General features: G+C 37.4%; 1 non-coding gene across 1 annotated transcript; it reads right to left on the bottom strand.

Annotated features, from left to right (window-relative positions):
* Window positions 1-10,871: 10,871 nt before the first annotated feature.
* Window positions 10,872-10,951, bottom strand: trnas-aga. The gene has a single exon. It is a non-coding gene; the product is annotated as a tRNA-Ser (tRNA).
* Window positions 10,952-13,515: the final 2,564 nt, after the last annotated feature.

Below are 13,515 nucleotides of genomic sequence, written 5' to 3'. Positions count from 1 at the left end.
GTTGGTTTGAGGTCCTGTATGTGTTTGGCTGAGAATTGACTACTGATTGTTCTGGTTTTGTCAGTGAAGAATGTGGCGAAATCATCTGCTGTTATAGAAGTGGTGGGAGGTGGTGGAGGGGGACAGCTGAGAGAATTAAATGTTTTGAAGAGATTACGTGTGTCTGGGGCGCTGTTGATCTTGTTGTGGAAGTATGCAGATTCGGCAGTATGGACTTCAGCAGAGAAAGATGAAAGCAAAGTCTGATACATGGTCAGGTCTGACGGATCTTTTGATTTGCACCATTTTCTCTCTTCTGCCCTGAGTTTGGTCCGATGCTCATTAAGAACATTGGATAACCAGGGGTTAGAAGGGGCAGCCCGTGCTGGCCTGGAGGAGAGAGGACAAATGTCATCTAGACAAGAGGTTAAAGTAGTGCATAAAGTGTCAGTTGCTGCATTCACATCCAGAGATGAGAAATGGGTAGGTGAGGGAAGAGAGGAGGATACTACGGAGGAAAGATGGCAGGGGGAAAGGGAGCGTAGGTTCCATCTAAAAATAAATGGTATAGGGGTTGGTGGCACACAGGTAGCAAAATGTAGTTTAAATGTAATGAAGAAATGATCAGAGATATGTAGGGGTTTTACCAGAATGTTGTCTGCAATACAATTGCATCTATAAATAAGGTCAAGTTGGTTGCCTGATTTGTGCGTGCTTGTAGTGGTAAGTCGTTTGAGATCAAATGAAGCAAGGAGTGAATGGAAGTCTGCAGCATAAGGCTTGTCCAGATGAATGTTGAAGTCACCAAAGACTAAAAGTGGACTGCCATCCTCCGGGAATGAAGACAGAAGGCCATCCAGCTTCTCTAGGAAGGTGGATAGAATTTGCCCAGGATGGCGGTAAATTACCACAACCTGGAGTTTTATAGGAGCTGTTACAGTGATCACATGAGATTCGAAAGACAACGGGGATGTTTGGAAACACATGATAGAGTTGGAAAGGAGAGGACAGAAAAGGAGAGTTAGTATAGGAAAGATCAAAAATATAATTAAGTGCCTTGCCGGTTTCGTTGCTCGGTGAAGTCATGCAGGTAAAGTCGCAGGTCTTTACACTCGTTGGTCTTCACACAAGGAGGGCCAAAATCTCCAAACATTTTCTCCGCGTCAGCGCACAGACATCAGAAAAGAGTCTGAACCATATTGACTCCCTCAACTCTCACAGTGTATGCAATATGTGCAAACATTTTTTTTTTACTGTCCAAGTTATTTCTTAATTATTTAATTGTACAAATGACTGTTATGTGAGAAAATATGTATACATTTATTTTATAATCTATATTGTAATAAAATCCGTTTTGCTTCATGTAATTTTTTTTGTCTATTCATTAGATTTCAAAATAGTCACCCAGTTATATTATATGCTGTGTGCATGAAAATTTCAGGTGTACAGACTGACAGGTTCACACACAGCCAGGTCAGCAGAGACTTTCCATAATACATTGCACTTCATAGTAGGGCTGTCAAATGATTAATCACGATTAATCACATCCAAAATAAAAGTTTTGTTTACATAATATATGTGTGTATACTGTGTATATTTATTATGTATATATAAATGCACACACATGCATGTATATATTTAAGAAGAATATGTTATGTTTATATATTAAATATATTTATATATAATATAAAATATAAGAATATAAATATATAAATGTATATACATGTAAATATTTTCTAAATATATAATTTATGTGTGTGTATTTATATATACATAATAAATATATCCTGTACACATACATATATTATGTAAACAAAAAAAACATTTCTTTATTTTTAAAAGATGTCTACTTAGTTTTTTCTTCTACTTCATAGTATTTTGGACATATAATGCAGCCTATTTCTGTTGTCATTAACCTGTGCCCACACCCACCATGGACCCATAACATGCCACAATACAAAAGGAAAAAAACAGATTCAATAAATTAATAAAAACAGAATCATCCTTTGTTTAATTAACATTCACAAAATCTTCCACTACAAAACCATGGCCCAGATCCTGATCCTGGAGAAGACTGAATCATCAGCAGACTGTTCTCATACTGCAACAGTCATTTCATTAGCCTTATGTACGTTTGTATGATTGGTAACAGTAATGACACGATATACAAAGTAATTGTAAATGCAGAGAGAATAAAGAGGAGTGAATTTCCAGGTAATGTAAATAAGTAAGCCTGTCTCTTCATCCCACACATTTGGACGAGGGTTGTTGGATGAAATGAAGTTGGTAGAGAGAGCTTAAAGAGTTGCTGTGTTTCTGCTGAAATCCATGTTTCAATCAAAGCCAGAATGTTTTGACTGGCTGGCAAAACTTGTAATCTCTTCACAAACAATTCTCAATCTCAAATCTCAATTTAGACTAATTAAAAAATCTTTATAAAAATAAACCTCTTTGAAATGTCAGTTATGTTTTTAGAAAGGTTTTCTGTGATTACATACAGTAGTAGTTATACTGTATATGATAAGTGAGAGACAGAGCCCTCTGGTGGTGAAGTGAACATACTGCAGTGGATGTCACTAATTTTTTGACATTGAAATAGTACAACCATCCCGTCACTTGAGACAAAATGTGCCACAATTTCACCTGTCAAAACAGCAACATTGCTAGATCTGTAAATGAATATTAGACACATTACTTTTTATCTAACAAAGCTGACACTGAGTTATAAATACACATGAAAAAACAAACATTTTTTTTAGAAAATAAAACTGTATTGACTATTGAAAGTTACAATTAATAGGCCTTATAATTAATTATATTATATAGTAAAAATATATTTGTTTTTCTGTTCAATGAGTGTAAGTATAAGAAAGCAACAGAATAAAATACATAATTTAAGGATAAAATATCAGCCCACAATAATGTTTCAGACATCAAGTTGAGACGTCAACCTTCCACATGGAGCGTAAGAAGTGCTTCAAAGCCTTTGACATAATAAAGTGTGTTTAGAACAGTGGTTTTCAATTTTTTTTAAGATGAGAGATGTCATCTTTGTCCCATTCAAAGATACAGTTGGAAAACTTGGAGCAAAAAGTGCCTTACAGTCTATGGTGCTCTGTTGTAAGACCAGCAGTGTACCGTCGCATAAAGTGGAAAACATCAAGACGCACTGTAACCTTATATGGTCGACACCAGGTAAGAACTGGAGTCACACCTACACCAATGAGAAACAAGGAGAGAACTTACGCATTTTCTTAGATTTAAAGTTGTACCATTAAATAAATATGCTAATCCTGTTTTAAATACATTTTTGTTTTCTTCATTGCAAACAGTGAACTGGGGTTCTCATGCTAAATTTTTATTTTAAATAGTTCTAAAAAGTTCTTTCCAAATTAGTGTAAACCATGCAGATCTGCGATTTATTCTCATTCAGAAAAATGTATAAACAGCATTCCAGTGTAAATATGCAGGGCTTGTGTTTATTATTGTATCATGGTTACACTTTTGATTGGGGTGTCCAACTGTTTTTCTCTCTCTTTTTATTTTTTATTTTATTTATTTATTTTTTTTATTAACATTGCCATTGTTTAACTGTGGCATATTTTTATTATCTTATTTTATTTTAATATTATATCATTATTATCACTATTATTATTTTCATCATGTTTTGTACTATTACTATTAATGAATATCATGTAAGGCAGATTGTTCTGGGTTGGTTGGGGAGGGATTGAAAATGTAAAAAAAAATACTATCTATGTACAAACAATAGCATTTGTCCTTGAAATAAAAAAATATAGATAAAAAAATAAATAAATAAAACAGCATTCCAAACATTCCTATCAGAAAAAGTTACAAACCCATCCCACTGCAGCAGTCCCTGTCAACATAAATCACAGCTGGCTCTGGCTCCCAAGCATCCTTGTATCGCTTCACGATGTCCTGACACAACTCATCCAAACCACCACCCTAACCTGTTGTTAGACAGTTTAGGACTTGGCCAAACTCTTTGCTAACATTGGTCATCCAGGTAGCAGTGTCCGCAATGCCACCAGCAAGTTTTTAATTGATCTATATAAATACATAAGCACATCAGGTATAATCAATGAAGATCAATATAAGTTTTCATGCATTTTGCTATATATATATATATATGCTATATATATATATATATATATATATATATATACATAGTGCTGGGCAACGATTAAAATTTTTAATCGCATTGTTATGCACAAAATTCAATAATGAATTGAATTTTACTCATTGTCGAAATCATTGTCGAAATCATACTCTAGATTTAATACTGTCACATGGATATACTGTCACATGGAATTGATGTTGATGGTGTTTAAATTATGCAGCCAAGCGATGATATCTCAGATCATTATTTAGTTTTGTGCAAACTTCATATAGCTAAAACTGTAAATTCTACTTCTTGTTACAAGTATGGTAGAACCATCACTTCTACTACAAAAGACTGCTTTGTAAGTAATCTTCCTGATGTATCCCAATTCCTTAGCATATCCAAAACCTCAGAACAACTTGATGATGTAATAGAAACTATGGACTCTCTCTTTTCTAGCATTTTAAATACAGTTGCTCCTTTACGCTTAAGGAAGGTTAAGGAAAACAGTCTGACACCGTGGTATAATGAGCACACTCGCACCCTAAAGAGAGCAGCCCGATAAAATGGAGCTCAGCTGGAGGAAAACAAAACTAGAGGTATTTCGTATTGCTTGGAGGGAAAGTAACCTATCTTACAGAAAAGCATTAAAAACTGCTAAATCTGATTACCTTTCGTCTCTTTTAGAAGAAAACAAACAAAACCCCAGGTATTTATTCAATACAGTGGCTAAATTAACTAAAAATAAAGCATCAACAAGTGTTGACATTTCCCAACATCACAGCAGTAATGACTTTATGAACTACTTTACTTCTAAAGTTGATACTATTAGAGATAATATTGTAACCATGCAGCCATCAGCTACAGTATCACATCAGACAGTGCACTATATATTCCCTGAGGAACAGTTCCACTTATTCTCTACTATAGGAGAGGAAGAATTGTATAAACTTATTAAATCATCTAAACCAGCAACATGTATGTTAGACCCTATTCCATCTAAGCTCCTAAAAGAGGTGCTTCCAGAAGTCATAGATCCTCTTCTGACTATTATTAATTCCTCATTGTTATTAGGATATGTCCCCAAAACCTTCAAACTGGCTACTATTAAACCTCTCATCAAAAAAACACAACTTGACCCCAAAGAACTAGTTAATTATAGACTGATCTTGAATCTCCCTTTTCTGTCCAAGATACTAGAAAAGGTAGTATCCTCACAATTATATTCCTTCTTAGAGAAAAATGGCATCTGTGAGGATTTCCATTCAGGATTTAGACTGTATCATAGTACTGAGACTGCTCTCCTTAGAGTTACAAATGACCTGCTTTTATCATCTGATCGTGGTTGTATCTCTCTATTAGTGCTATTGGATCTTAGTGCTGCGTTCGACACTATTGACCACACTATTCTTTTGCATAGACTAGAACACTTTGTTGGCATCAATGGAAGTGCATTAGCATGGTTTAAATCGTACTTATATAACCGCCATCAAGTCATAGCAGTGAATGAAGAGGTATCATATCGTTCACAAGTGCAGTATGGAGTACCTCAAGGCTCAGTACTAGGGCCATTACTCTTAATGCTTTACATGTTACCCTTAGGAAATATCATCAGGAAACACGGTGTTAGCTTTCACTGTTATGCTGATGATACTCAGCTCTATATTTCTTCGCGGCCTGGCGAAACATACCAATTTGAAAAACTAACGGAATGCATAGTCGATATAAAAAACTGGATGACAAGTAATTTCTTACTGCTAAATCTTCATCATCTAATTATAGAACCTAAAAGCTCTGCATGTAATAACCTAGAACGCTGTCTAAGACTTGATGGCTGCTCTGTCAATTCTTCGTCATCAGTTAGGAACCTAGGTGTGCTATTTGATAGCAACCTTTCCTTAGAAAGCCACGTTTCTAGCATTTGTAAAACTGAATTTTTCCCTCTCAAAATATATCTAAATTATGGCCTGTGCTCTCAATGTCAAATGCAGAAATGTTAATCCATGCGTTTATGACCTCAAGGTTAGTCTATTGTAATGCTCTATTGGGTGGTTGTTCTGCACGCTTAGTAAACAAACTCCAAACTCCAAAACTCCAGTTAGTCCAAAATGCAGCAGCTAGAGTTCTTACTAGAACCAGGAAGTATGACCATATTAGTCCGGTCCTGTCAACACTGCACTGGCTCCCTATCAAACATCATATAGATTTTAAAATCTTGCTTATTACTTATAAAGCCCTGAATGGTTTAGCACCTCAGTATTTGAATGAGCTCTTGTTACATTATAGTCCTCCAAGTCCGCTGCGTTCTCAAAACTCTGGCAATTTGATAATACCTAGAATATCAAAATCAACTGCGGGCGGCAGATCCTTCTCCTATTTAGCGCCCAAACTCTGGAATAACCTAGAATAACCACTTCCCATAACACCCGATGTACTTGCTACATCGTTAGAAGAATGGCATCTACGCTCATATATGTCTGTTTCTCTCTTTTTCCGAGGTCACCGTAGCCAACAAATCAAGTCTGTATGCAGATCAGAGGGTCACTGCAGTCACCCGGATCCAGTATGTATCCAGCCCAGATGGTGGATCAGCACCTAGAGAGGACCTCTACAGCCCTGAAAGACAGCGGAGACCAGGACAACTAGAGCCCCAGAGACAGATCCCCTGTAAAGACCTTGTCTCAGACGACCACCGGGACAAGACCACAGGAAACAATCTGACTTTGCTGCAGCCTTGAATTGAACTGCTGGTTTCGTCTGGTCAGAGGAGAACTGTCCCCCCGACTGAGCCTGGTTTCTCCCAAGGTTTTTTTCTCCATTCTGTCACCGATGGAGTTTTGGTTCCTTGCCGCTGTCGCCTCTGGCTTGCTTAGTTGGGGACACTTCATTTACAGCGATATCGTTGACTTGATTGCAAATAATTGCAAATATACTATTTAAACTGAACTGAGCTGCATGATGACATCACTGTCTTTAACTGTCATTTTGCATTATTAACACACTGTTTTCCCAATTAATGTTGTTCAGTTGCTTTGACGCAATCTTTTTTGTTTAAAGCACTATATAAATAAAGGTTAAAATAAATCAGTAATGAATTCAAAAGTAGTATATTGCACACTTTTTATATAAAAAAACACCTATATAAAAAAAAAAGCAACAATAACATTTGGTTTGCAAACACTTTAAACAAATAAGGTGCTTTTTTACAGCAGTATTCCTTTTACATAGTAGTTAACATATTTATTGTAAATCTCAAATTATAACGTTAATGTAATCAAATTAAATATAAAACCAAAGCTTTTTGCCACTGCCAGGGCATTAATGTTTCATAGAAAATATTTTATAGTTTGTTATAGAAAAATAAGTTATGTTCAGAGTCCAAAGCCTCAATCATAACATTATAAAGCACCATACAGGTGGAGACCTGGACGAATGCGGGACCCAACGCAGCAGAGTGCGGGTGGGTAGAGACTTGTGTGTTTTGGATGCGAGAGAATAAGGGTTAACTCACACTAGGCAAACTTAACTGTGCCCGAGCACGTTTGACCCTCAAAGTGAACAGTGGTTTGTGAATGTTGATGCTTAGCATAAATAATTTTATCGGAAGCGTTCATGTGTGAGCACTGCTGCAGTTTTAGGTCCACCCTAAATGCTCTCATTGGTTGCGACGCGTGATGACACTCATCCCAAGCCAGTATACATACATACACTTACCTTTTTGGTAGAATCAAGCTTCAGGATGCTATCATATGTTGATGTTATGACACCCTTTAGTTCATCAAGGTGACTCAGAATTTCGTTGGCATGTGCTGTCTCAAACCACTGTGCAGGAAGTAGGAGGCAAAAAGGTGGTGGCTGCTCAAAAACCACTTCTAAGTGGGTCGGGGCACATCTCTTTTTGTTAAGCTCACAGTCCGTCAGGTAGTCTATAGTACGCCTTGCCCACTCCTCACTATAAATTTCTTCCAGCGCTTGCTGCATGTAACTGAAGCTGTTTCCTGCAGTTCTAGGCTTCAGCAAGGTCACACACTTCCTGTAAAGGGCAAGGTGAGTGGTGAGAACAGCAGGGAATTTATTTCTGTGGGAGGGATCCAGTTGTTAAAGGATTTTTGAACTCCAAGGGCAGACAGGAATCATACACTTACTGCAGTGAGGGTAGTCTTCTCCAATTAAGTAGTATCTGGAGTCAACATCAATGACTTCCCTCACTTTAGTGTAGATACCTGAATGGTGCATCTTCCTATTGCACTGTGTGCATTTCAGAAGAATACCCCACATCCTCATAGGGGCCCACAGAAACATCCGATGCCTGAAGTAACTGCCTGGATCAGACAGTGAAGTAGTAGGCTTGCTGGGACTTGGTGGATGAAACCAGTTTTGGAAAAACTGCTGCTTCAGTCACCCCGTGCTGTCATACAGACACTGACCTATCCATTTCTGGTCTGCTGGTTTGTTTATCTCACAGTCCTGCTTGGGGAGACAACTCACCCAGTTCACTTCTGGAGGCCTCAGTGATGGAGTGTGAAGTGTAGTTTGTGGAGTTCCTTGCTGCTCTTCGATGTATGCAGGTGACTGAGCAGTCGATGTTGTGGGAGTTACTGCTGGTGGATCCACACATGGTCTGTCTTGGTCTGAAAGACTAATCAAACGATGATGATTATCAATGTGGTGAAGCAGTCCAACTGCACCCCACACTTTTGCACCACATTGGACACAACATTCTTGGACATGTTAGTCTGATAGATGTTCAGTGAAACCCTCCACATCAATGTTGTATTTGCAAGGGATTCTTTTGCCAAAGATATTGTAAACATGGGTCTGTCTGTGTAATGTGCAGTTATTAATTTTTTCCAAGGCATCCTTCCACTTTTTCGCCCCTGGCTTCTTGCCTGTAGTGAAGTGGTACTTCCCTTGGGCACACTTTTTCAATTCAATTCAAGTTTATTTGTATAGCGCTTTTTACGATACAAATCATTGCAAAGCAACTTTACAGAAAAGTTTCTACAATATTTAGTAGTAGCTTATCAGTGATGACTGTCAGTTTATGTGCATGCAGCAGAAATGTTCAGAAAAGACGTAAACAGATGATTAACACTATTAACAGCAATTATGCAATCAAACTTATAGCAAAATGTGGTAGTTCTGTATGCTGTTTCAGGGTTAGCATCCTCTGAGGTCCTCTGAGGGATTGGCATAATTTCTTCTCAGGTGTTCTAGATCCAGACTGGAGTTTGTGTAAATCCTAGTCCCGTGGCAAAACAGAAACAAACAGAGACATAATTAGCATAGCTGCTGTTCCAGCCTAGTAAAATTAATTAGTTTAACCCAAGCTAAAGAATAATAATGCGCATTTGATCAGATATAACTGCAGTCCAAAATTGTGAGATGAAATTCAACATGATGTCATGCCAGTACGAGTCAGTTTACCCATCTTAGTCATGTCTATAAATATAAAACAACAGGGTAAATATCAAACAACTTGAGACAGATACAAATGAAGTGAAAAAAAAAGTAAAAAATATTTTTTTTTAGCTATAAGGGTGTTTTGACCCATGGATGCTTGTTTGATTATATACCTAGATGGTTGTATAGATAAACTGTGTAAATTATGTATATGTCTATTAATTGACTATTGCCTGTAGCACACTTTTTTTTTAAATACATGGTGAATATAATGAATAATGACATCTAAACTAAATTAAAATAAATAAATCCAAGACAGTAAAAAGTGCAACAGAATGTGTAAAAAGCATAGTAATTTCATAAAAAATATAACATAATATTTCTTATTACTTAAGTAATTCAACAGTATGGACATATTGTATACATCTTATTTTACATAACTTACTGTTTACTTTTACTTAAGAGATAACCTGTTGTGTTCACAAAATTCACGAAGATTAAAACTTTGATAAACTTTAAAGCATATTTAACTGACTATTTAACTCTTGGTGCTCAATCGAATTTTGGAACGTATCAAAAAAAAAAAAAAAGCAGCCAAATTTTTTGGGTTGGATTTTACTTATTAAACTTTTTAAATACAAAACACATTTAAAACACATTTTTAAACATTTAAAACACAAAACACGTCTGCGCTCTGTATTTTTAAAGTACATGACAATGTTTGATCGCTGGCGGGTATGGCCACGACTATGGATACAGGTCACTCTCTGCCCTGTTTGTGTGCAACACTGCTACCTGACCTACTTGCAACCTAGCCAGCTCAGTCACCCAGAGTAGATTGCAAGCTAGCCGTGCAAGCAGATAAAACAGCTTTGTGTTCTCACATCTACTTAGATCTAAATTGAGTGCTGGACCAAACCGCGCTCTCAACCTAACCGCCATAAGCTCAACGAGCCTGCTCCCTCTTCTGGTGGCGGTCAGCACAGGCCAAGCTTCAGAAAAAAATCAAGCTGAAGGATGAGGTGGCAAAAAGTGTTGCTCAGTCCCTGAGCAACACTTTTTGCACACAAACAGGGCAGAGTGTGTGCAAAAAGGTGTTGCTCAGTCCCTGTTGCTCAACAGCATAGGGATGCCGTGACCTGGATTCAAACCGGGCTTGCTGCGGCCACAACGCAGAGTACTAACCACTATACGATCACGGCGTGCCACTGGCTCCACCGTGGCGACTCCTGCAGCCCGAATACAAAAAGAGCCAGCGGCGTCTTTGTCCATTGAAGAGGGACTGCACATTTCGCAAATCTGTACGAGGGACGTGAAAAAAAAAAACACACGGACACTTTTCCTCACGTTCTTCAGCGAACAGCGTAGTCTGCAGGATTCGAACCTGCGCGGGGAGACCCCAATGGATTTCTAGTCCATCGCCTTAACCACTCGGCCAAAAACAGGGCAAAAGGGACTGCCATGGGTGGGGGAAAGGAAAAAATGAGAAAAAAGGAAGGGGAAAGGGAAAAATGAGGAAAAAATGAAAGGGAAAGTGAAAAATGAAGGAAAAAATGTAAAATTAGTTGGAAAAATTAAATTAATTTATTTTTTAAACCAGTTTTTCATCTTTTTACTTATTTTAACTAACAAATTATAGAAAAGTCACTATTTATACCTATTTTACCTCATCACAAAACAACTCCTTATATTCCTTTTTGTAAAATTGAAAGAATAAAACATTCAAAACATACTTCCACAAATACAGTTTATTCCAAAAGCTCAAATATGACATGCATACATAATAATCAGAAGTCAGAAAGAGTTTTATTGCTAAGTATGCTTGTGCATACAAGGAATTTGTTTGAGAGTCACAAGCTTCCAGTGCACAGAGACAGCAACAACACACAGACAATACAAATAACACGAGAATAATAATACACATGTAAATATAAATAAACAAAAACTGAAAAATAAATTGAAAAATTAGTGTTAGTGTCAGCTGTGATATAGATAGCATAGGAATGGAATAGAATGAGATGTAGGGATGTACTAGGATATGGGGTGGTAACAAATAAAATATAAGGTTATTGCACGATTGGAGGAGAGGGGGCATTTAACTGTTCATAAGGTAGATTGTCTGGGAAAAGAAACTTCTTGTGCCTGGCTGTTCTGGTTTTCAGTGCTCTGTAGCATTGGCCAGATGTCAAAAGTTCAAAAAGGCGCTTGGATATGAAGAATCCAGAGTGATTTTCTAAGCACTTTTCCTCACTCTGGATGTATACAGTTCTTGAAGGGTGGGTAGGGGAGCACCAGTAATCCTCTCGGCAGGCCGAAGACCTCAGGTCTGTAGAGGTGCAGTCGTTGGTGTAGAGCAGGGCTGCAACTTTCACAAGCATCTCGTCAGTAAAGCCGGTTCTGTTGATTTTCAGACAAATTGCCTGCGATTATGAATGTGATATTGCATAGCTTGTCAGTGAACTACAGCTCTGTGTAGGAAATGCTGCTCCATCTGAAAGCACATGATGGAGATTTACTACTAATCAACAAAAGATGTGCCCTAGTGTAGAGGGAGAAGAGCAGTGGGTCCAGCAAGGGTCTGCAGTCATGATGCCCGGTTATCTTGGGTTTCTTTGGGCCGTGGATGATGGTGGAGCGTTTGAAGCAGCCAGGGACTACGCACAGTTCCAGCGATCTGTTGAAGATCTGTGAAACAATAATAATAATTTAAAAAAATTTATAAATAAATAAAAAAACATGAAAATAACTCAAGCTACCAAATAGGTTTATTCTAAAAGGTTGTTATCCAGCATCATTTATAAAATACAAAAGAATATAAATAGGAAATATATAAACAAATTGAAATAATTACATATATATAAAAATCTTAACTACCACAAATAGTTTAATATTAAGAATAGAAATATATACAGGAAAATTACACAAACACACATATTTAAATTTAAAGAACTATAATAACAATACTACTTATAATTACTTATATAATAATAATAAACGTAAAAAATCTGACATTTTATGATTTTTATAAGACATAAATACACATTTAAAGAACTATACTACTGTTAATATAATACTTACAATAATATTTGCTGCAATATGAAAGGCCACCTCGATTTATATCACAATCTTGCCCAAACATAGCATCTTATATACATATAAATGTTAAAATCACAGATTTAAGAATATATTTAGAAAAAAAAATACCCGCACACAACTTAATGAAGGAGTTTGAACCCAAATGCTAAAGAGTTAACGTAACGTAGTACTTCTCTTTCATGTTATGTGTTTTATTGTACTTACCTCCACGTTATCCGAAAACGTCAAACTGACTAAAAATATGCTCCGTGTTTAAAGAATAATAAATTCGCCTTAAATTTGATAAACTAGTCATCCGCGCGCTTCCGCTTTTTTGACTGTAATCATGTGGTTTCGCACGTGACTATGTTTTGGCCAATCGCTGTATTGCAACTCTCGACCAATGGCTGTTTTGCTCCGTTCGGACCTGTTAGGAGCTGTTTAGGACTTTGTTAGGAGCTGTTAGGTCTTAGACCATTGGATGTTAGGACTTGTGTTAGGAATTAGATCGGAAGTGTTAGGACTTATTCAAAATGTGTTAGGAAGTGTTAGGAAACCTTCAGCCCTCCTACCCCCTTAACTTACGGCCACCACCACAGATAAAAAGCAAACACACTCTGCCCTGTTTGTGTGCAACACTGCTGCCTGACCTGCTTGCAACCTAGTCCAGCTCAGTCACCCAGCGTAGATTGCAAGCTAGCCCTGCAAGCAGATAAAACGGCTGTCCGAACCAGATGAAATCAGGCTGCCACGTCTCCTCCTTTGGGAATGGGTTTTTTTTCAGTGCTGGCGCTGGGAAACCACGGCACTGCACATTTCGTAGGTCTGTCTTATTCTACTCACTCAGTTCACTTCATGAGCGCTCTTTCCTAACGAGCTGACCATCAGAATCAGGTGTGCCAAACAAGGGAGATGCGCAGGTCCACAGGAGC

Source organism: Cyprinus carpio, chromosome A20, assembly GCF_018340385.1.
Source record: "Cyprinus carpio isolate SPL01 chromosome A20, ASM1834038v1, whole genome shotgun sequence".
NCBI lineage: Eukaryota > Metazoa > Chordata > Actinopteri > Cypriniformes > Cyprinidae > Cyprinus > Cyprinus carpio.
The sequence above is the reverse complement of the archived record's forward strand: the minus strand, read 5'-3'. Positions and strand labels throughout refer to the sequence as shown.